At 40.7% G+C, this 21434-nt stretch overlaps 6 non-coding genes across 6 annotated transcripts; all 6 read right to left on the reverse strand.

The window, feature by feature from the left end:
- Positions 1-3505: 3505 nt before the first annotated feature.
- Positions 3506-3570, reverse strand: LOC132647887 (small nucleolar RNA SNORD109A). Its single transcript, XR_009586228.1, has one exon. It is a non-coding gene; the product is annotated as a small nucleolar RNA SNORD109A (small nucleolar RNA).
- A 3523-nt stretch (positions 3571-7093) lies between these two features.
- Positions 7094-7158, reverse strand: LOC132647888 (small nucleolar RNA SNORD109A). The gene has a single exon (XR_009586229.1). It is a non-coding gene; the product is annotated as a small nucleolar RNA SNORD109A (small nucleolar RNA).
- A 3517-nt stretch (positions 7159-10675) lies between these two features.
- LOC132647889 (small nucleolar RNA SNORD109A) lies at positions 10676-10740 on the reverse strand. The gene has a single exon (XR_009586230.1). It is a non-coding gene; the product is annotated as a small nucleolar RNA SNORD109A (small nucleolar RNA).
- Positions 10741-14263: 3523 nt separating this feature from the next.
- On the reverse strand, positions 14264-14328 carry LOC132647891 (small nucleolar RNA SNORD109A). The gene has a single exon (XR_009586232.1). It is a non-coding gene; the product is annotated as a small nucleolar RNA SNORD109A (small nucleolar RNA).
- A 3489-nt stretch (positions 14329-17817) lies between these two features.
- On the reverse strand, positions 17818-17882 carry LOC132647782 (small nucleolar RNA SNORD109A). Its single transcript, XR_009586125.1, has one exon. It is a non-coding gene; the product is annotated as a small nucleolar RNA SNORD109A (small nucleolar RNA).
- Positions 17883-21369: 3487 nt separating this feature from the next.
- Positions 21370-21434, reverse strand: LOC132647892 (small nucleolar RNA SNORD109A). Its single transcript, XR_009586233.1, has one exon. It is a non-coding gene; the product is annotated as a small nucleolar RNA SNORD109A (small nucleolar RNA).

The raw sequence follows: 21434 nt of genomic DNA on the forward strand, positions 1-21434 counted from the left end.
TTCGCTCAACACATGAGTTTTCACCTACCAAGTGAAATCCCAGAGAGCTAGACTCCTGGGCCTTGACAAGGAAGTTCAAAACTGTGCAGGAGGCATGTAGCTCATTCTGTCAAAGGTTCTGGGGAAACACAGAGGACAGGATTAAAGAGCCTTTCCCCTTTGACACCATATGAGAAAAATAGAGGTCAACACATTGCCTTTGGTGGGTGTCACTGGCCCCAAATCGGGTACCTGTGAATGTTCCTTGAATTTATGTATTTAATCTTTACAACAAAGATTTGGTAAGAATAGAGAAAACATTCAAGAAAGCAAAATGACTATTTTCCTATCTAGATAAGATTTTTCAACATCCTAATTTGCGGTTTTGATTCAATGCTCGTCATGTTAGTTGCCTTTACACTTCCTCCTCAGGTTCCCTGTCTTCCATGTATGTTCCTCTCCATCTTACAGTGCACAGTATTGAGCCTTCCAGTTTTCCTGCAATTGTCAATGCTCTGGAGGATTTTGTGATGTATGTCCCATGACCACCAGCTCCTTCCATATTTCCTTGGACAACAAAAAGCAACACACAGGCCAAGCTATATTTTGGTCCATATATATCACCAGGTATCCCACAGGACATTGACAGGGACAGGAGTTGGGTTCTGTGTGCCTGATTCCTGAACCTTCTCTTCTTATCACCTCTCATGTCATGTTTCTTCAAATGAACTCAACACCACCCAGGTTCCAAGATGAAGGAAGGCATTGCATTTAATACCAAAAATATTCTTAGTTTTGTTTTGTTTTGTTCTGACAATGGACAACTAGATTTCTGGCTCAACATAATCCATAATCATTTATAAAAAGAATAAATATGGTTCATTGTCAGCTCTGTTTGGGTTTTTGAAAACTTTATGGCAATTCACCTGAATTTTAGAGGGCAAGATTGCATGTTTCCATGCTACTTACAAGGAAGTGAAAACGCATGGGTTGCTCTCTTAGTATCCACGCCAGAGGATCAATGATAGATGAAATTTGTGAGGGTTATTGTTCTGTGCTCTAGGGGTCTAGACTCCTAACACCCTATCATCTTCCTTTGGGTTCCACACCTGTCAGGGCAGAAATAAAAGTTTAATTCTTTGAGCTTGAATGTCGATAAGGGAAGGAGCTGGGAGAAGGCTTTTCTTAGTACTTCTCGATATATTATTTAGAATTGGAAGCTTCAATGGTAGCTTCAAAAGAAAGTCAAATATGCCAATAACTTCACCCAACTGTTGGTTTTCCAAATGCACCTCAAAATACTAATGGTATTAGTTAGTATCCTTGTCACTTGCTTGGGTATGGTCTACCTAGCTAAGTCCCCTACAATGCCAGGGCCATAGCAAGTGTTCCACCATCAATAGGCAAGATGAAGCCTAGGTTGTTTAGCCATGAGAGGGACGTTAAATAAATCTCATCTCTTGTGGTACACAGTAGGTAAATATTTCGTCAGGCGAGAATGCAGCCTGTCTACAAACAAAAGACACAATGGGAAGCAGCGTCACTTACCTGTCCTGCCAGAACGGAAGCACCTCTCTAAGTTTTAGCCTGCAACATAATAAGTATGAAGGTTATCAGAAAATGAAATGCGTCTAGGCAACCTTGACTTTCTAAAGTGTCCCGACCATCAAGTCTGCCAGCAGTTCAGTCTTTCCCAGAACCAACTATTGAATTAATTTCCTCCCTTCAAATCCCCTCAGATTTTAGCCACTGTGGCAAGGATTTCTCTTCTTCTGATGACTTCCTCAGAAGCTGTCTGTGAGAGCATCTTTGCCAGTGCCAGCAGGCACAGTATGGACGCTTGTCAGTGGGCAGTGAGGAAGTTGGACAAAGCAAAGAAGAAGCAGTGAGTATAGCATTGCAGTATGGTCATTCTTAACTCCTCCTTCCTCAAAGTCAAAACGACCAAGTTGCACAGAGGTGAAAGTCAGTAAGCCCAATGGTATCTTTGAGATTTCAGGGTGTCATTGAAATTTGTCCTCTGTGCATGGAATTCTCTCCTTGTTTATCCAACAGAGTGTTCCATAATTGACTTTAGATTTCTTCCCTGCCATGCAACCTCATCTTGGAAGAGAGGGGAATCCAAAGGTACCTTTTGGTCTACATGTATGTTACCATGTCTCGATTCATAAAAACTCAAGTCTTCCACTTGGAAGAGCGTTGGAATCATCTACCATGCTTCAGGTTAAATCTGATGAAAAGAAGATGTTTTCTACGCACTAACTGACTAGCCAGTGGTCAAATACACATGGGTTGCTTTTTATTGAGTATGTTGTACTACACATCTGAGATTACATGATGTCCTTGATTGGATATTCAAGCTTCAAACATGGCTTTAGAAATTGTGTATCCAGCAAGTGTTACCAAGAGTCCTATGCTACAGCTTCCTAAAAGTCTGTTAGTAGTAAGATATATATATATATATATATATATATATATATATATATATACATATATGTGTGTGTCAGTTCTGAATTAATTGTGTTCATCATGAGGATGTTAAGAAGATTCAGTGTGTGGTTCTTTCTTTTTTCATTGAAGAGTTAGCGCATCTGATCCATTATCAGGATTGTAGGTCTACCAGCTAGCAACATGTTCTTTAGAAATATCTTTCCTTGTTTCATAAAGGAATAGTTGTTTTCATAGATCTTGGGTAACACGCAAATTTTGTTAGAATAGATGATTTGCATCTGTGTGAGAACGGCAATAAGAGGATGAATGTACCCAGGAGGAAAACAGAAACAACAACAACAAATAACAGAAAGCAAAGCCCAATTGTCATTTCTCATGATGGATCAACTGAGATGGTTTCCATGCGAGAGAGAGAAAGGTAAACACAACATGCTCTGGAAGATTTTGGCAGCTAAGACATAAATGATGAACACCAATAAAACTAGGGAATGTCTCCAACAGGTGCCCTGGCTTCTCACCTAGCCATTATTATCTAGAATTTACCCAGCCTCCAACAGGAAAGACCATTTCAATTTTCACTCTATATAAATTGAATGATCCTTTAATTATTAGTTATTCGTCAGCCTTTACACAACTTTGGGTAAAGTGCGATGGCAGTCCTTGTCCTCCAATATTCTTGGGACTACTGGCATGAGCCCTAACCTCCCCTCCTGACACTTTCCCAAATATGTGCAAGGGTACATCGCCGGAGACTAGGAATGAGCAGCACGTTCGAATTCATCAGTTCTTACATATTTTTTGAGTACGTCATTTGCACCTACAGTCATCTCTACCTGATATATGTGCCTACTCCTATAGTAAAGGTTGTCTCCCTATCACTTGGAATCATTTCTATCTCTTTGAAAATAGAAAGCAATGAAGATTGTATCAAACCAAGTATGGGTACTGTTATGAGGCCTTTTTTGAAAAATCTCAGAATCTGATGCCATACTGCACAGTTCTCATCCTCTCTGAAGAAGGAAGAGTGCAAGGCAGGCACTGAACTCCTCATGGGTCTCACGAGGACCTCATATCTGGACCTCAGATCGCATCTGTTCAAGTCAGTCAACGTCCTCAGAGACCTGTTGTCATCATAGATCCAGAAAGGCCTTCGCTCAACACATGAGTTTTCACCTACCAAGTGAAATCCCAGAGAGCTAGACTCCTGGGCCTTGACAAGGAAGTTCAAAACTGTGCAGGAGGCATGTAGCTCATTCTGTCAAAGGTTCTGGGGAAACACAGAGGACAGGATTAAAGAGCCTTTCCCCTTTGACACCATATGAGAAAAATAGAGGTCAACACATTGCCTTTGGTGGGTGTCACTGGCCCCAAATCGGGTACCTGTGAATGTTCCTTGAATTTATGTATTTAATCTTTACAACAAAGATTTGGTAAGAATAGAGAAAACATTCAAGAAAGCAAAATGACTTTTTTCCTATCTAGATAAGATTTTTCAACATCCTAATTTGCGGTTTTGATTCTATGCTCGTCATGTTAACCCGCCTTTACACTTCCTCCTCAGGTTCCCTGTCTTCCATGTATGTTCCTCTCCATCTTACAGTGCACAGTATTGAGCCTTCCAGTTGTCCTGCAATTGTCAATGCTCTGGAGGATTTTGTGATGTATGTCCCATGACCACCAGCTCCTTCCATATTTCCTTGGACAACAAAAAGCAACACACAGGCCAAGCTATATTTTGGTCCATATACATCACCAGGTATCCCACAGGACATTGACAGGGACAGGAGTTGGGTTCTGTGTGCCTGATTCCTGAACCTTCTCTTCTTATCACCTCTCATGTCATGTTTCTTCAAATGAACTCAACACCACCCAGGTTCCAAGATGAAGGAAGGCATTGCATTTAATACCAAAAATATTCTTTGTTTTGTTTTGTTTTGTTCTGACAATGGACAACTAGATTTCTGGCTCAACATAATCCATAATCATTTATAAAAAGAATAAATATGGTTCATTGTCAGCTCTGTTTGGGTTTTTGAAAACTTTATGGCAATTCACCTGAATTTTAGAGGGCAAGATTGCATGTTTCCATGCTACTTACAAGGAAGTGAAAACGCATGGGTTGCTCTCTTAGTATCCACGCCAGAGGATCAAGGATAGATGAAATTTGTGAGGGTTATTGTTCTGTGCTCTAGGGGTCTAGACTCCTAACACCCTATCATCTTCCTTTGGGTTCCACACCTGTCAGGGCAGAAATAAAAGTTTAATTCTTTGAGCATGAATGTCGATAAGGGAAGGAGCTGGGAGAAGGCTTTTCTTAGTACTTCTGGATATATTATTTAGAATTGGAAGCTTCAATGGTAGCTTCAAAAGAAAGTCAAATATGCCAATAACTTCACCCAACTGTTGGTTTTCCAAATGCACCTCAAAATACTAATGGTATTAGTTAGTAACCTTGTCACTTGCTTGGGTTTGGTCTACCTAGCTAAGTCCCCTACAATGCCAGGGCCATAGCAAGTGTTCCACCATCAATAGGCAAGATGAAGCCTAGGTTGTTTAGCCATGAGAGGGATGTTAAATAAATCTCATCTCTTGTGGTACACAGTAGGTAAATATTTCGTCAGGCGAGAATGCAGCCTGTCTACAAACAAAAGACACAATGGGAAGCAGCGTCACTTACCTGTCCTGCCAGAAGGGAAGCACCTCTCCAAGTTTTAGCCTGCAACATAATAAGTATGAAGGTTATCAGAAAATGAAATGCGTCTAGGCAACCTTGACGTTCTAAAGTGTCCCTACCTTCAAGTCTGCCAGCACTTCAGTCTTTCCCAGAACCAACTATTGAATTCATTTCCTCCCTTCCAATCCCCTCAGATTTTAGCCACTGTGGCAAGGATTTCTCTTCTTCTGATGACTTCCTCAGAAGCTGTCTGTGAGAGCATCTTTGCCAGTGCCAGCAGGCACAGTGTGGACGCCTCTCAGTGGGCAGCAAGGAAGTTGGACAAAGCAAAGAAGAAGCAGTGAGTATAGCATTGCAGTATGGTCATTCTTAACTCCTCCTTTCTCAAAGTCAAAACGACCAAGTTGCACAGAGGTGAAAGTCAGTAAGCCCAATGGTATCTTTGAGATTTCAGGGTGTGATTGAAATTTGTCCTCTGTGCATGGAATTCTCCCCTTGTTTATCCAGCAGAGTGTTCCATAATTGACTTTAGATTTCTTCCCTTCCATGCAACCTCATCTTGGAAGAGAGGGGAATCCAAAGGTACCTTTTTGTCTACATGTATGTTACCATGTCTCGATTCATAAAAACTCAAGTCTTCCACTTGGAAGAGCGTTGGAATCATCTACCATGCTTCAGGTTAAATCTGATGAAAAGAAGATGTTTTCTACGCACTAACTGACTAGCCCGTGGTCAAATACAAATGGGTTGCTTTTTATCGAGTATGTTGTACTACACATCTGAGATTACATGATGTCCTTGATTGGATATTCAAGCTTCAAACATGGCTTTAGAAATTGTGTATCCAGCAAGTGTTACCAAGAGTCCTATGCTACAGATTCGTAAAAGTCTGTTAGTAGTAAGATATATATATATATATATATATATATATATATATATATATATATATATATATATGTGTGTTTGTCAGTTCTGAATTAATTGTGTTCATCATGAGGATGTTAAGAAGATTCAGTGTGTGGCTCTTTCTTGTTTCATTGAAGAGTTAGCGCATCTGATCCATTATCAGGATTGTGGGTCTACCAGCTAGCAACATGTTCTTTAGAAATATCTTTCCTTGTTTCATAAAGGAATAGTTGTTTTCATAGATCTTGGGTAACACGCAAATTTTGTTAGAATAGATGATTTGCATCTGTGTGAGAGCGGCAATAAGAGGATGAATGTACCCAGGAGGAAAAGAAAAACAACAACAACAAGTAACAGAAAGCAAAGCCCAATTGTCATTTCTCATGATGGATCAACTGAGATGGTTTCCATGCGAGAAAGAGATAGGTAAACACAACATGCTCTGGAAGATTTTGGCAGCTAAGACATAAATGATGAACACCAATAAAACTAGGGAATGTCTCAAACAGGTGCCCTGGTTTCTCACCTAGCCATTATTATCTAGAATTTACCCAGCCTCCAACAGGAAAGACCATTTCAATTTTCCCTCTATATAAATTGAATGATCCTTTAATTATTAGTTATACGTCAGCCTTTACACAACTTTGGGAAAAGTGCGAGGGCAGTCCTTGTCCTCCAATATTCTTGGGACTACTGGCATGAGCCCTAACCTCCCAGCCTGACACTTTACCACATATGTGCAAGAGTACATCGCCGGAGACTAGGAATGAGCAGCACGTTCTAATTCATCAGTTCTTACATATTTTTTGAGTACGTCATTTGCACCTACAGTCATCTCTACCTGATATATGTGCCTACTCCTATAGTAAAGGTTGTCTCCCTATCACTTGGAATCATTTCTATCTCTTTGAAAATAGAAAGCAATGAAGATTGTATCAAACCAAGTATGGGTATTGTTATGAGGCTTTTTTCGAAAAATCTCAGAATCTGATGCCATACTGCACAGTTCTCATCCTCTCTGAAGAGGGAAGAGTGCAAGGCAGGCTCTGAACTCCTCATGGGTCTCACGAGGACCTCATATCTGGACCTCAGATCGCATCTGTTCAAGTCAGTCAACGTCCTCAGAGACCTGTTGTCATCATAGATCCAGAAAGGCCTTCGCTCAACACATGAGTTTTCACCTACCAAGTGAAATCCCAGAGAGTTAGACTCCTGGGCCTTGACAAGGAAGTTCAAAACTGTGCAGGAGGCATGTAGCTCATTCTGTCAAAGGTTTTGGGGAAACACAGAGGACAGGATTAAAGAGCCTTTCCCCTTTGACACCATATGAGAAAAATAGAGGTCAACACATTGCCTTTGGTGGGTGTCACTGGCCCCAAATCGGGTACCTGTGAATGTTCCTTGAATTTATGTATTTAATCTTTACAACAAAGATTTGGTAAGAATAGAGAAAACATTCAAGAAATCAAAATGACTTTTTTCCTATCTAGATAAGATTTTTCAACATCCTAATTTGCGGTTTTGATTCAATGCTCGTCATGTTAGTTGCCTTTACACTTCCTCCTCAGGTTCCCTGTCTTCCATGTATGTTCCTCTCCATCTTACAGTGCACAGTATTGAGCCTTCCAGTTGTCCTGCAATTGTCAATGCTCTGGAGGATTTTGTGATGTATGTCCCATGACCACCAGCTCCTTCCATATTTCCTTGGACAACAAAAAGCAACACACAGGCCAAGCTATATTTTGGTCCATATACATCACCAGGTATCCCACAGGACATTGACAGGGACAGGAGTTGGGTTCTGTGTGCCTGATTCCTGAACCTTCTCTTCTTATCACCTCTCATGTCATGTTTCTTCAAATGAACTCAACACCACCCAGGTTCCAAGATGAAGGAAGGCATTGCATTTAATACCAAAAATATTCTTAGTTTTGTTTTGTTTTGTTCTGACAATGGACAACTAGATTTCTGGCTCAACATAATCCATAATCATTTATAAAAAGAATAAATATGGTTCATTGTCAGCTCTGTTTGGGTTTTTGAAAACTTTATGGCAATTCACCTGAATTTTAGAGGGCAAGATTGCATGTTTCCATGCTACTTACAAGGAAGTGAAAACGCATGGGTTGCTCTCTTAGTATCCACGCCAGAGGATCAATGATAGATGAAATTTGTGAGGGTTATTGTTCTGTGCTCTAGGGGTCTAGACTCCTAACACCCTATCATCTTCCTTTGGGTTCCACACCTGTCAGGGCAGAAATAAAAGTTTAATTCTTTGAGCTTGAATGTCGATAAGGGAAGGAGCTGGGAGAAGGCTTTTCTTAGTACTTCTGGATATATTATTTAGAATTGGAAGCTTCAATGGTAGCTTCAAAAGAAAGTCAAATATGCCAATAACTTCACCCAACTGTTGGTTTTCCAAATGCACCTCAAAATACTAATGGTATTAGTTAGTATCCTTGTCACTTGCTTGGGTTTGGTCTACCTAGCTAAGTCCCCTACAATGCCAGGGCCATAGCAAGTGTTCCACCATCAATAGGCAAGATGAAGCCTAGGTTGTTTAGCCATGAGAGGGACGTTAAATAAATCTCATCTCTTGTGGTATACAGTAGGTAAATATTTCGTCAGGCGAGAATGCAGCCTGTCTACAAACAAAAGAAACAATGGGAAGCAGCGTCACTTACCTGTCCTGCCAGAAGGGAAGCACCTCTCTAAGTTTTAGCCTGCAACATAATAAGTATGAAGGTTATCAGAAAATGAAATGCGTCTAGGCAACCTTGACTTTCTAAAGTGTCCCGACCCTCAAGTCTGCCAGCAGTTCAGTCTTTCCCAGAACCAACTATTGAATTAATTTCCTCCCTTCAAATCCCCTCAGATTTTAGCCACTGTGGCAAGGATTTCTCTTCTTCTGATGACTTCCTCAGAAGCTGTCTGTGAGAGCATCTTTGCCAGTGCCAGCAGGCACAGTATGGACGCCTCTCAGTGGGCAGCGAGGAAGTTGGACAAAGCAAAGAAGAAGCAGTGAGTATAGCATTGCAGTATGGTCATTCTTAACTCCTCCTTTCTCAAGTCAAAACGACCAAGTTGCACAGAGGTGAAAGTCAGTAAGCCCAATGGTATCTTTGAGATTTCAGGGTGTCATTGAAATTTGTCCTCTTCATGGAATTCTCTCCTTGTTTATCCAACAGAGTGTTCCATAATTGACTTTAGATTTCTTCCCTGCCATGCAACCTCATCTTGGAAGAGAGGGGAATCCAAAGGTACCTTTTTGTCTACATGTATGTTACCATGTCTCGATTCATAAAAACTCAAGTCTTCCACTTGGAAGAGCGTTGGAATCATCTACCATGCTTCAGGTTAAATCTGATGAAAAGAAGATGTTTTCTACGCACTAACTGACTAGCCCGTGGTCAAATACACATGGGTTGCTTTTTATCGAGTATGTTGTACTACACATCTGAGATTACATGATGTCCTTGATTGGATATTCAAGCTTCAAACATGGCTTTAGATATTGTGTATCCAGCAAGTGTTACCAAGAGTCCTATGCTACAGCTTCCTAAAAGTCTGTTAGTAGTAAGATATATATATATATATATATATATATATATATATATATATATATATACATATATGTGTGTGTCAGTTCTGAATTAATTGTGTTCATCATGAGGATGTTAAGAAGATTCAGTGTGTGGTTCTTTCTTGTTTCATTGAAGAGTTAGCGCATCTGATCCATTATCAGGATTGTGGGTCTACCAGCTAGCAACATGTTCTTTAGAAATATCTTTCCTTGTTTCATAAAGGAATAGTTGTTTTCATAGATCTTGGGTAACACGCAAATTTTGTTAGAATAGATGATTTGCATCTGTGTGAGAGCGGCAATAAGAGGATGAATGTACCCAGGAGGAAAAGAAAAACAACAACAACAAGTAACAGAAAGCAAAGCCCAATTGTCATTTCTCATGATGGATCAACTGAGATGGTTTCCATGCGAGAAAGAGATAGGTAAACACAACATGCTCTGGAAGATTTTGGCAGCTAAGACATAAATGATGAACACCAATAAAACTAGGGAATGTCTCAAACAGGTGCCCTGGTTTCTCACCTAGCCATTATTATCTAGAATTTACCCAGCCTCCAACAGGAAAGACCATTTCAATTTTCCCTCTATATAAATTGAATGATCCTTTAATTATTAGTTATATGTCAGCCTTTTCACAACTTTGGGAAAAGTGCGAGGGCAGTCATTGTCCTCCAATATTCTTGGGACTACTGGCATGAGCCCTAACCTCCCAGCCTGACACTTTACCACATATGTGCAAGGGTACATCGCCGGAGACTAGGAATGAGCAGCACGTTCTAATTCATCAGTTCTTACATATTTTTTGAGTACGTCATTTGCACCTACAGTCATCTCTACCTGATATATGTGCCTACTCCTATAGTAAAGGTTGTCTCCCTATCACTTGGAATCATTTCTATCTCTTTGAAAATAGAAAGCAATGAAGATTGTATCAAACCAAGTATGGGTATTGTTATGAGGCCTTTTTCGAAAAATCTCAGAATCTGATGCCATACTGCACAGTTCTCATCCTCTCTGAAGAGGGAAGTGTGCAAGGCAGGCTCTGAACTCCTCATGGGTCTCACGAGGACCTCATATCTGGACCTCAGATCGCATCTGTTCAAGTCAGTCAACGTCCTCAGAGACCTGTTGTCATCATAGATCCAGAAAGGCCTTCGCTCAACACATGAGTTTTCACCTACCAAGTGAAATCCCAGAGAGTTAGACTCCTGGGCCTTGACAAGGAAGTTCAAAACTGTGCAGGAGGCATGTAGCTCATTCTGTCAAAGGTTTTGGGGAAACACAGAGGACAGGATTAAAGAGCCTTTCCCCTTTGACACCATATGAGAAAAATAGAGGTCAACACATTGCCTTTGGTGGGTGTCACTGGCCCCAAATCGGGTACCTGTGAATGTTCCTTGAATTTATGTATTTAATCTTTACAACAAAGATTTGGTAAGAATAGAGAAAACATTCAAGAAAGCAAAATGACTTTTTTCCTATCTAGATAAGATTTTTCAACATCCTAATTTGCGGTTTTGATTCAATGCTCGTCATGTTAACCCGCCTTTACACATCCTCCTCAGGTTCCCTGTCTTCCATGTATGTTCCTCTCCATCTTACAGTGCACAGTATTGAGCCTTCCAGTTGTCCTGCAATTGTCAATGCTCTGGAGGATTTTGTGATGTATGTCCCATGACCACCAGCTCCTTCCATATTTCCTTGGACAACAAAAAGCAACACACAGGCCAAGCTATATTTTGGTCCATATACATCACCAGGTATCCCACAGGACATTGACAGGGACAGGAGTTGGGTTCTGTGTGCCTGATTCCTGAACCTTCTCTTCTTATCACCTCTCATGTCATGTTTCTTCAAATGAACTCAACACCACCCAGGTTCCAAGATGAAGGAAGGCATTGCATTTAATACCAAAAATATTCTTACTTTTGTTTTGTTTTGTTCTGACAATGGACAACTAGATTTCTGGCTCAACATAATCCATAATCATTTATAAAAAGAATAAATATGGTTCATTGTCAGCTCTGTTTGGGTTTTTGAAAACTTTATGGCAATTCACCTGAATTTTAGAGGGCAAGATTGCATGTTTCCATGCTACTTACAAGGAAGTGAAAACGCATGGGTTGCTCTCTTAGTATCCACGCCAGAGGATCAATGATAGATGAAATTTGTGAGGGTTATTGTTCTGTGCTCTAGGGGTCTAGACTCCTAACACCCTATCATCTTCCTTTGGGTTCCACACCTGTCAGGGCAGAAATAAAAGTTTAATTCTTTGAGCTTGAATGTCGATAAGGGAAGGAGCTGGGAGAAGGCTTTTCTTAGTACTTCTGGATATATTATTTAGAATTGGAAGCTTCAATGGTAGCTTCAAAAGAAAGTCAAATATGCCAATAACTTCACCCAACTGTTGGTTTTCCAAATGCACCTCAAAATACTAATGGTATTAGTTAGTATCCTTGTCACTTGCTTGGGTTTGGTCTACCTAGCTAAGTCCCCTACAATGCCAGGGCCATAGCAAGTGTTCCACCATCAATAGGCAAGATGAAGCCTAGGTTGTTTAGCCATGAGAGGGACGTTAAATAAATCTCATCTCTTGTGGTACACAGTAGGTAAATATTTCGTCAGGCGAGAATGCAGCCTGTCTACAAACAAAAGACACAATGGGAAGCAGCGTCACTTACCTGTCCTGCCAGAAGGGAAGCACCTCTCTAAGTTTTAGCCTGCAACATAATAAGTATGAAGGTTATCAGAAAATGAAATGCGTCTAGGCAACCTTGACTTTCTAAAGTGTCCCGACCCTCAAGTCTGCCAGCAGTTCAGTCTTTCCCAGAACCAACTATTGAATTAATTTCCTCCCTTCAAATCCCCTCAGATTTTAGCCACTGTGGCAAGGATTTCTCTTCTTCTGATGACTTCCTCAGAAGCTGTCTGTGAGAGCAACTTTGCCAGTGCCAGCAGGCACAGTGTGGACGCCTCTCAGTGGGCAGCGAGGAAGTTGGACAAAGCAAAGAAGAAGCAGTGAGTATAGCATTGCAGTATGGTCATTCTTAACTCCTCCTTTCTCAAAGTCAAAACGACCAAGTTGCACAGAGGTGAAAGTCAGTAAGCCCAATGGTATCTTTGAGATTTCAGGGTGTCATTGAAATTTGTCCTCTGAGCATGGAATTCTCTCCTTGTTTATCCAACAGAGTGTTCCATAATTGACTTTAGATTTCTTCCCTGCCATGCAACCTCATCTTGGAAGAGAGGGGAATCCAAAGGTACCTTTTTGTCTACATGTATGTTACCATGTCTCGATTCATAAAAACTCAAGTCTTCCACTTGGAAGAGCGTGGGAATCATCTACCATGCTTCAGGTTAAATCTGATGAAAAGAAGATGTTTTCTACGCACTAACTGACTAGCCCGTGGTCAAATACACATGGGTTGCTTTTTATCGAGTATGTTGTACTACACATCTGAGATTACATGATGTACTTGATTGGATATTCAAGCTTCAAACATGGCTTTAGAAATTGTGTATCCAGCAAGTGTTACCAAGAGTCCTATGCTACAGCTTCCTAAAAGTCTGTTAGTAGTAAGATATATATATATATATATATATATATATATATATATATATGTATATATACATATATGTGTGTGTCAGTTCTGAATTAATTGTGTTCATCATGAGGATGTTAAGAAGATTCAGTGTGTGGTTCTTTCTTGTTTCATTGAAGAGTTAGCGCATCTGATCCATTATCAGGATTGTGGGTCTACCAGCTAGCAACATGTTCTTTAGAAATATCTTTCCTTGTTTCATAAAGGAATAGTTGTTTTCATAGATCTTGGGTAACACGCAAATTTTGTTAGAATAGATGATTTGCATCTGTGTGAGAGCGGCAATAAGAGGATGAATGTACCCAGGAGGAAAAGAAAAACAACAACAACAAGTAACAGAAAGCAAAGCCCAATTGTCATTTCTCATGATGGATCAACTGAGATGGTTTCCATGCAAGAAAGAGATAGGTAAACACAACATGCTCTGGAAGATTTTGGCAGCTAAGACATAAATGATGAACACCAATAAAACTAGGGAATGTCTCAAACAGGTGCCCTGGTTTCTCACCTAGCCATTATTATCTAGAATTTACCCAGCCTCCAACAGGAAAGACCATTTCAATTTTCCCTCTATATAAATTGAATGATCCTTTAATTATTAGTTATACGTCAGCCTTTTCACAACTTTGGGAAAAGTGCGAGGGCAGTCATTGTCCTCCAATATTCTTGGGACTACTGGCATGAGCCCTAACCTCCCAGCCTGACACTTTACCACATATGTGCAAGGGTACATCGCCGGAGACTAGGAATGAGCAGCACGTTCTAATTCATCAGTTCTTACATATTTTTTGAGTACGTCATTTGCACCTACAGTCATCTCTACCTGATATATGTGCCTACTCCTATAGTAAAGGTTGTCTCCCTATCACTTGGAATCATTTCTATCTCTTTGAAAATAGAAAGCAATGAAGATTGTATCAAACCAAGTATGGGTATTGTTATGAGGCCTTTTTCGAAAAATCTCAGAATCTGATGCCATACTGCACAGTTCTCATCCTCTCTGAAGAGGGAAGAGTGCAAGGCAGGCACTGAACTCCTCATGGGTCTCACGAGGACCTCATATCTGGACCTCAGATCGCATCTGTTCAAGTCAGTCAACGTCCTCAGAGACCTGTTGTCATCATAGATCCAGAAAGGCCTTCGCTCAACACATGAGTTTTCACCTACCAAGTGAAATCCCAGAGAGCTAGACTCCTGGGCCTTGACAAGGAAGTTCAAAACTGTGCAGGAGGCATGTAGCTCATTCTGTCAAAGGTTCTGGGGAAACACAGAGGACAGGATTAAAGAGCCTTTCCCCTTTGACACCATATGAGAAAAATAGAGGTCAACACATTGCCTTTGGTGGGTGTCACTGGCCCCAAATCGGGTACCTGTGAATGTTCCTTGAATTTATGTATTTAATCTTTACAACAAAGATTTGGTAAGAATAGAGAAAACATTCAAGAAAGCAAAATGACTTTTTTCCTATCTAGATAAGATTTTTCAACATCCTAATTTGCGGTTTTGATTCTATGCTCTTCATGTTAACCCGCCTTTACACTTCCTCCTCAGGTTCCCTGTCTTCCATGTATGTTCCTCTCCATCTTACAGTGAACAGTATTGAGCCTTCCAGTTGTCCTGCAATTGTCAATGCTCTGGAGGATTTTGTGATGTATGTCCCATGACCACCAGCTCCTTCCATATTTCCTTGGACAACAAAAAGCAACACACAGGCCAAGCTATATTTTGGTCCATATACATCACCAGGTATCCCACAGGACATTGACAGGGACAGGAGTTGGGTTCTGTGTGCCTGATTCCTGAACCTTCTCTTCTTATCACCTCTCATGTCATGTTTCTTCAAATGAACTCAACACCACCCAGGTTCCAAGATGAAGGAAGGCATTGCATTTAATACCAAAAATATTCTTAGTTTTGTTTTGTTTTGTTCTGACAATGGACAACTAGATTTCTGGCTCAACATAATCCATAATCATTTATAAAAAGAATAAATATGGTTCATTGTCAGCTCTGTTTGGGTTTTTGAAAACTTTATGGCAATTCACCTGAATTTTAGAGGGCAAGATTGCATGTTTCCATGCTACTTACAAGGAAGTGAAAACGCATGGGTTGCTCTCTTAGTATCCACGCCAGAGGATCAATGATAGATGAAATTTGTGAGGGTTATTGTTCTGTGCTCTAGGGGTCTAGACTCCTAACACCCTATCATCTTCCTTTGGGTTCCACACCTGTCAGGGCAGAAATAAAAGTTTAATTCTTTGAGCATGAATGTCGATAAGGGAAGGAGCTGGGAGAAGGCTTTTCTTAGTACTTCTGGATATATTATTTAGAATTGGAAGCTTCAATGGTAGCTTCAAAAGAAAGTCAAATATGCCAATAACTTCACCCAACTGTTGGTTTTCCAAATGCACCTCAAAATACTAATGGTATTAGTTAGTATCCTTGTCACTTGCTTGGGTTTGGTCTACCTAGCTAAGTCCCCTACAATGCCAGGGCCATAGCAAGTGTTCCACCATCAATAGGCAAGACGAAGCCTAGGTTGTTTAGCCATGAGAGGGACGTTAAATAAATCTCATCTCTTGGGGTACACAGTAGGTAAATATTTAGTCAGGCGAGAATGCAGCCTGTCTACAAACAAAAGACACAATGGGAAGCAGCGTCACTTACCTGTCCTGCCAGAAGGGAAGCTCCTCTCCAAGTTTTAGCCTGCAACATAATAAGTATGAAGGTTATCAGAAAAGGAAATGCGTCTAGGCAACCTTGACTTTCTAAAGTGTCCCGACCTTCAAGTCTGCCAGCACTTCAGTCTTTCCCAGAACCAACTATTGAATTCATTTCCTCCCTTCCAATCCCCTCAGACTTTAGCCACTGTGGCAAGGATTTCTCTTCTTCTGATGACTTCCTCAGAAGCTGTCTGTGAGAGCATCTTTGCCAGTGCCAGCAGGCACAGTGTGGACGCCTCTCAGTGGGCAGCGAGGAAGTTGGACAAAGCAAAGAAGAAGCAGTGAGTATAGCATTGCAGTATGGTCATTCTTAACTCCTCCTTTCTCAAAGTCAAAACGACCAAGTTGCACAGAGGTGAAAGTCAGTAAGCCCAATGGTATCTTTGAGATTTCAGGGTGTCATAGAAATTTGTCCTCTGTGCATGGAATTCTCTCCTTGTTTATCCAACAGAGCGTTCCATAATTGACTTTAGATTTCTTCCCTGCCATGCAACCTCATCTTGGAAGAGAGGGGAATCCAAAGGTACCTTTTTGTCTACATGTATGTTACCATGTCTCGATTCATAAAAACTCAAGTCTTCCACTTGGAAGAGCGTGGGAATCATCTACCATGCTTCAGGTTAAATCTGATGAAAAGAAGATGTTTTCTACGCACTAACTGACTAGCCCGTGGTCAAATACACATGGGTTGCTTTTTATCGAGTATGTTGTACTACACATCTGAGATTACATGATGTCCTTGATTGGATATTCAAGCTTCAAACATGGCTTTAGAAATTGTGTATCCAGCAAGTGTTACCAAGAGTCCTATGCTACAGCTTCGTAAAAGTCTGTTAGTAGTAAGATATATATATATATACATATATGTGTGTGTCAGTTCTGAATTAATTGTGTTCATCATGAGGATGTTAAGAAGATTCAGTGTGTGGTTCTTTCTTGTTTCATTGAAGAGTTAGCGCATCTGATCCATTATCAGGATTGTGGGTCTACCAGCTAGCAACATGTTCTTTAGGAATATCTTTCCTTGTTTCATAAAGGAATAGTTGTTTTCATAGATCTTGGGTAACACGCAAATTTTGTTAGAATAGATGATTTGCATCTGTGTGAGAGCGGCAATAAGAGGATGAATGTACCCAGGAGGAAAAGAAAAACAACAACAACAAGTAACAGAAAGCAAAGCCCAATTGTCATTTCTCATGATGGATCAACTGAGATGGTTTCCATGCAAGAAAGAGATAGGTAAACACAACATGCTCTGGAAGATTTTGGCAGCTAAGACATAAATGATGAACACCAATAAAACTAGGGAATGTCTCAAACAGGTGCCCTGGTTTCTCACCTAGCCATTATTATCTAGAATTTACCCAGCCTCCAACAGGAAAGACCATTTCAATTTTCCCTCTATATAAATTGAATGATCCTTTAATTATTAGTTATACGTCAGCCTTTTCACAACTTTGGGAAAAGTGCGAGGGCAGTCATTGTCCTCCAATATTCTTGGGACTACTGGCATGAGCCCTAACCTCCCAGCCTGACACTTTACCACATATGTGCAAGGGTACATCGCCGGAGACTAGGAATGAGCAGCACGTTCTAATTCATCAGTTCTTACATATTTTTTGAGTACGTCATTTGCACCTACAGTCATCTCTACCTGATATATGTGCCTACTCCTATAGTAAAGGTTTTCTCCCTATCACTAGGAATCATTTCTATCTCTTTGAAAATAGAAAGCAATGAAGATTGTATCAAACCAAGTATGGGTATTGTTATGAGGCCTTTTTCGAAAAATCTCAGAATCTGATGCCATACTGCACAGTTCTCATCCTCTCTGAAGAGGGAAGAGTGCAAGGCAGGCACTGAACTCCTCATGGGTCTCACGAGGACCTCATATCTGGACCTCAGATCGCATCTGTTCAAGTCAGTCAACGTCCTCAGAAACCTGTTGTCATCATAGATCCAGAAAGGCCTTCGCTCAACACATGAGTTTTCACCTACCAAGTGAAATCCCAGAGAGCTAGACTCCTGGGCCTTGACAAGGAAGTTCAAAACTGTGCAGGAGGCATGTAGCTCATTCTGTCAAAGGTTCTGGGGAAACACAGAGGACAGGATTAAAGAGCCTTTCCCCTTTGACACCATATGAGAAAAATAGAGGTCAACACATTGCCTTTGGTGGGTGTCACTGGCCCCAAATCGGGTACCTGTGAATGTTCCTTGAATTTATGTATTTAATCTTTACAACAAAGATTTGGTAAGAATAGAGAAAACATTCAAGAAAGCAAAATGAGTTTTTTCCTATCTAGATAAGATTTTTCAACATCCTAATTTGCGGTTTTGATTCTATGCTCTTCATGTTAACCCGCCTTTACACTTCCTCCTCAGGTTCCCTGTCTTCCATGTATGTTCCTCTCCATCTTACAGTGAACAGTATTGAGCCTTCCAGTTGTCCTGCAATTGTCAATGCTCTGGAGGATTTTGTGATGTATGTCCCATGACCACCAGCTCCTTCCATATTTCCTTGGACAACAAAAAGCAACACACAGGCCAAGCTATATTTTGGTCCATATACATCACCAGGTATCCCACAGGACATTGACAGGGACAGGAGTTGGGTTCTGTGTGCCTGATTCCTGAACCTTCTCTTCTTATCACCTCTCATGTCATGTTTCTTCAAATGAACTCAACACCACCCAGGTTCCAAGATGAAGGAAGGCATTGCATTTAATACCAAAAATATTCTTAGTTTTGTTTTGTTTTGTTCTGACAATGGACAACTAGATTTCTGGCTCAACATAATCCATAATCATTTATAAAAAGAATAAATATGGTTCATTGTCAGCTCTGTTTGGGTTTTTGAAAACTTTATGGCAATTCACCTGAATTTTAGAGGGCAAGATTGCATGTTTCCATGCTACTTACAAGGAAGTGAAAACGCATGGGTTGCTCTCTTAGTATCCACGCCAGAGGATCGATGATAGATGAAATTTGTGAGGGTTATTGTTCTGTGCTCTAGGGGTCTAGACTCCTAACACCCTATCATCTTCCTTTGGGTTCCACACCTGTCAGGGCAGAAATAAAAGTTTAATTCTTTGAGCATGAATGTCGATAAGGGAAGGAGCTGGGAGAAGGCTTTTCTTAGTACTTCTGGATATATTATTTAGAATTGGAAGCTTCAATGGTAGCTTCAAAAGAAAGTCAAATATGCCAATAACTTCACCCAACTGTTGGTTTTCCAAATGCACCTCAAAATACTAATGGTATTAGTTAGTATCCTTGTCACTTGCTTGGGTTTGGTCTACCTAGCTAAGTCCCCTACAATGCCAGGGCCATAGCAAGTGTTCCACCATCAATAGGCAAGACGAAGCCTAGGTTGTTTAGCCATGAGAGGGACGTTAAATAAATCTCATCTCTTGGGGTACACAGTAGGTAAATATTTAGTCAGGCGAGAATGCAGCCTGTCTACAAACAAAAGACACAATGGGAAGCAGCGTCACTTACCTGTCCTGCCAGAAGGGAAGCACCTCTCCAAGTTTTAGCCTGCAACATAATAAGTTTGAAGGTTATCAGAAAAGGAAATGCGTCTAGGCAACCTTGACTTTCTAAAGTGTCCCGACCTTCAAGTCTGCCAGCACTTCAGTCTTTCCCAGAACCAACTATTGAATTCATTTCCTCCCTTCCAATCCCCTCAGACTTTAGCCACTGTGGCAAGGATTTCTCTTCTTCTGATGACTTCCTCAGAAGCTGTCTGTGAGAGCATCTTTGCCAGTGCCAGCAGGCACAGTGTGGACGCCTCTCAGTGGGCAGCGAGGAAGTTGGACAAAGCAAAGAAGAAGCAGTGAGTATAGCATTGCAGTATGGTCATTCTTAACTCCTCCTTTCTCAAAGTCAAAACGACCAAGTTGCACAGAGGTGAAAGTCAGTAAGCCCAATGGTATCTTTGAGATTTCAGGGTGTCATAGAAATTTGTCCTCTGTGCATGGAATTCTCTCCTTGTTTATCCAACAGAGCGTTCCATAATTGACTTTAGATTTCTTCCCTGCCATGCAACCTCATCTTGGAAGAGAGGGGAATCCAAAGGTACCTTTTTGTCTACATGTATGTTACCATGTCTCGATTCATAAAAACTCAAGTCTTCCACTTGGAAGAGCGTGGGAATCATCTACCATGCTTCAGGTTAAATCTGATGAAAAGAAGATGTTTTCTACGCACTAACTGACTAGCCCGTGGTCAAATACACATGGGTTGCTTTTTATCGAGTATGTTGTACTACACATCTGAGATTACATGATGTCCTTGATTGGATATTCAAGCTTCAAACATGGCTTTAGAAATTGTGTATCCAGCAAGTGTTACCAAGAGTCCTATGCTACAGCTTCGTAAAAGTCTGTTAGTAGTAAGATATATATATATACATATATGTGTGTGTCAGTTCTGAATTAATTGTGTTCATCATGAGGATGTTAAGAAGATTCAGTGTGTGGTTCTTTCTTGTTTCATTGAAGAGTTAGCGCATCTGATCCATTATCAGGATTGTGGGTCTACCAGCTAGCAACATGTTCTTTAGAAATATCTTTCCTTGTTTCATAAAGGAATAGTTGTTTTCATAGATCTTGGGTAACACGCAAATTTTGTTAGAATAGATGATTTGCATCTGTGTGAGAGCGGCAATAAGAGGATGAATGTACCCAGGAGGAAAAGAAAAACAACAACAACAAGTAACAGAAAGCAAAGCCCAATTGTCATTTCTCATGATGGATCAACTGAGATGGTTTCCATGCAAGAAAGAGATAGGTAAACACAACATGCTCTGGAAGATTTTGGCAGCTAAGACATAAATGATGAACACCAATAAAACTAGGGAATGTCTCAAACAGGTGCCCTGGTTTCTCACCTAGCCATTATTATCTAGAATTTACCCAGCCTCCAACAGGAAAGACCATTTCAATTTTCCCTCTATATAAATTGAATGATCCTTTAATTATTAGTTATACGTCAGCCTTTTCACAACTTTGGGAAAAGTGCGAGGGCAGTCATTGTACTCCAATATTCTTGGGACTACTGGCATGAGCCCTAACCTCCCAGCCTGACACTTTACCACATATGTGCAAGGGTACATCGCCGGAGACTAGGAATGAGCAGCACGTTCTAATTCATCAGTTCTTACATATTTTTTGAGTACGTCATTTGCACCTACAGTCATCTCTACCTGATATATGTGCCTACTCCTATAGTAAAGGTTGTCTCCCTATCACTTGGAATCATTTCTATCTCTTTGAAAATAGAAAGCAATGAAGATTGTATCAAACCAAGTATGGGTATTGTTATGAGGCCTTTTTCGAAAAATCTCAGAATCTGATGCCATACTGCACAGTTCTCATCCTCTCTGAAGAGGGAAGAGTGCAAGGCAGGCACTGAACTCCTCATGGGTCTCACGAGGACCTCATATCTGGACCTCAGATCGCATCTGTTCAAGTCAGTCAACGTCCTCAGAGACCTGTTGTCATCATAGATCC

The sequence above is a fragment of the Meriones unguiculatus genome, chromosome 14 (assembly GCF_030254825.1).
Source record: "Meriones unguiculatus strain TT.TT164.6M chromosome 14, Bangor_MerUng_6.1, whole genome shotgun sequence".
NCBI lineage: Eukaryota > Metazoa > Chordata > Mammalia > Rodentia > Muridae > Meriones > Meriones unguiculatus.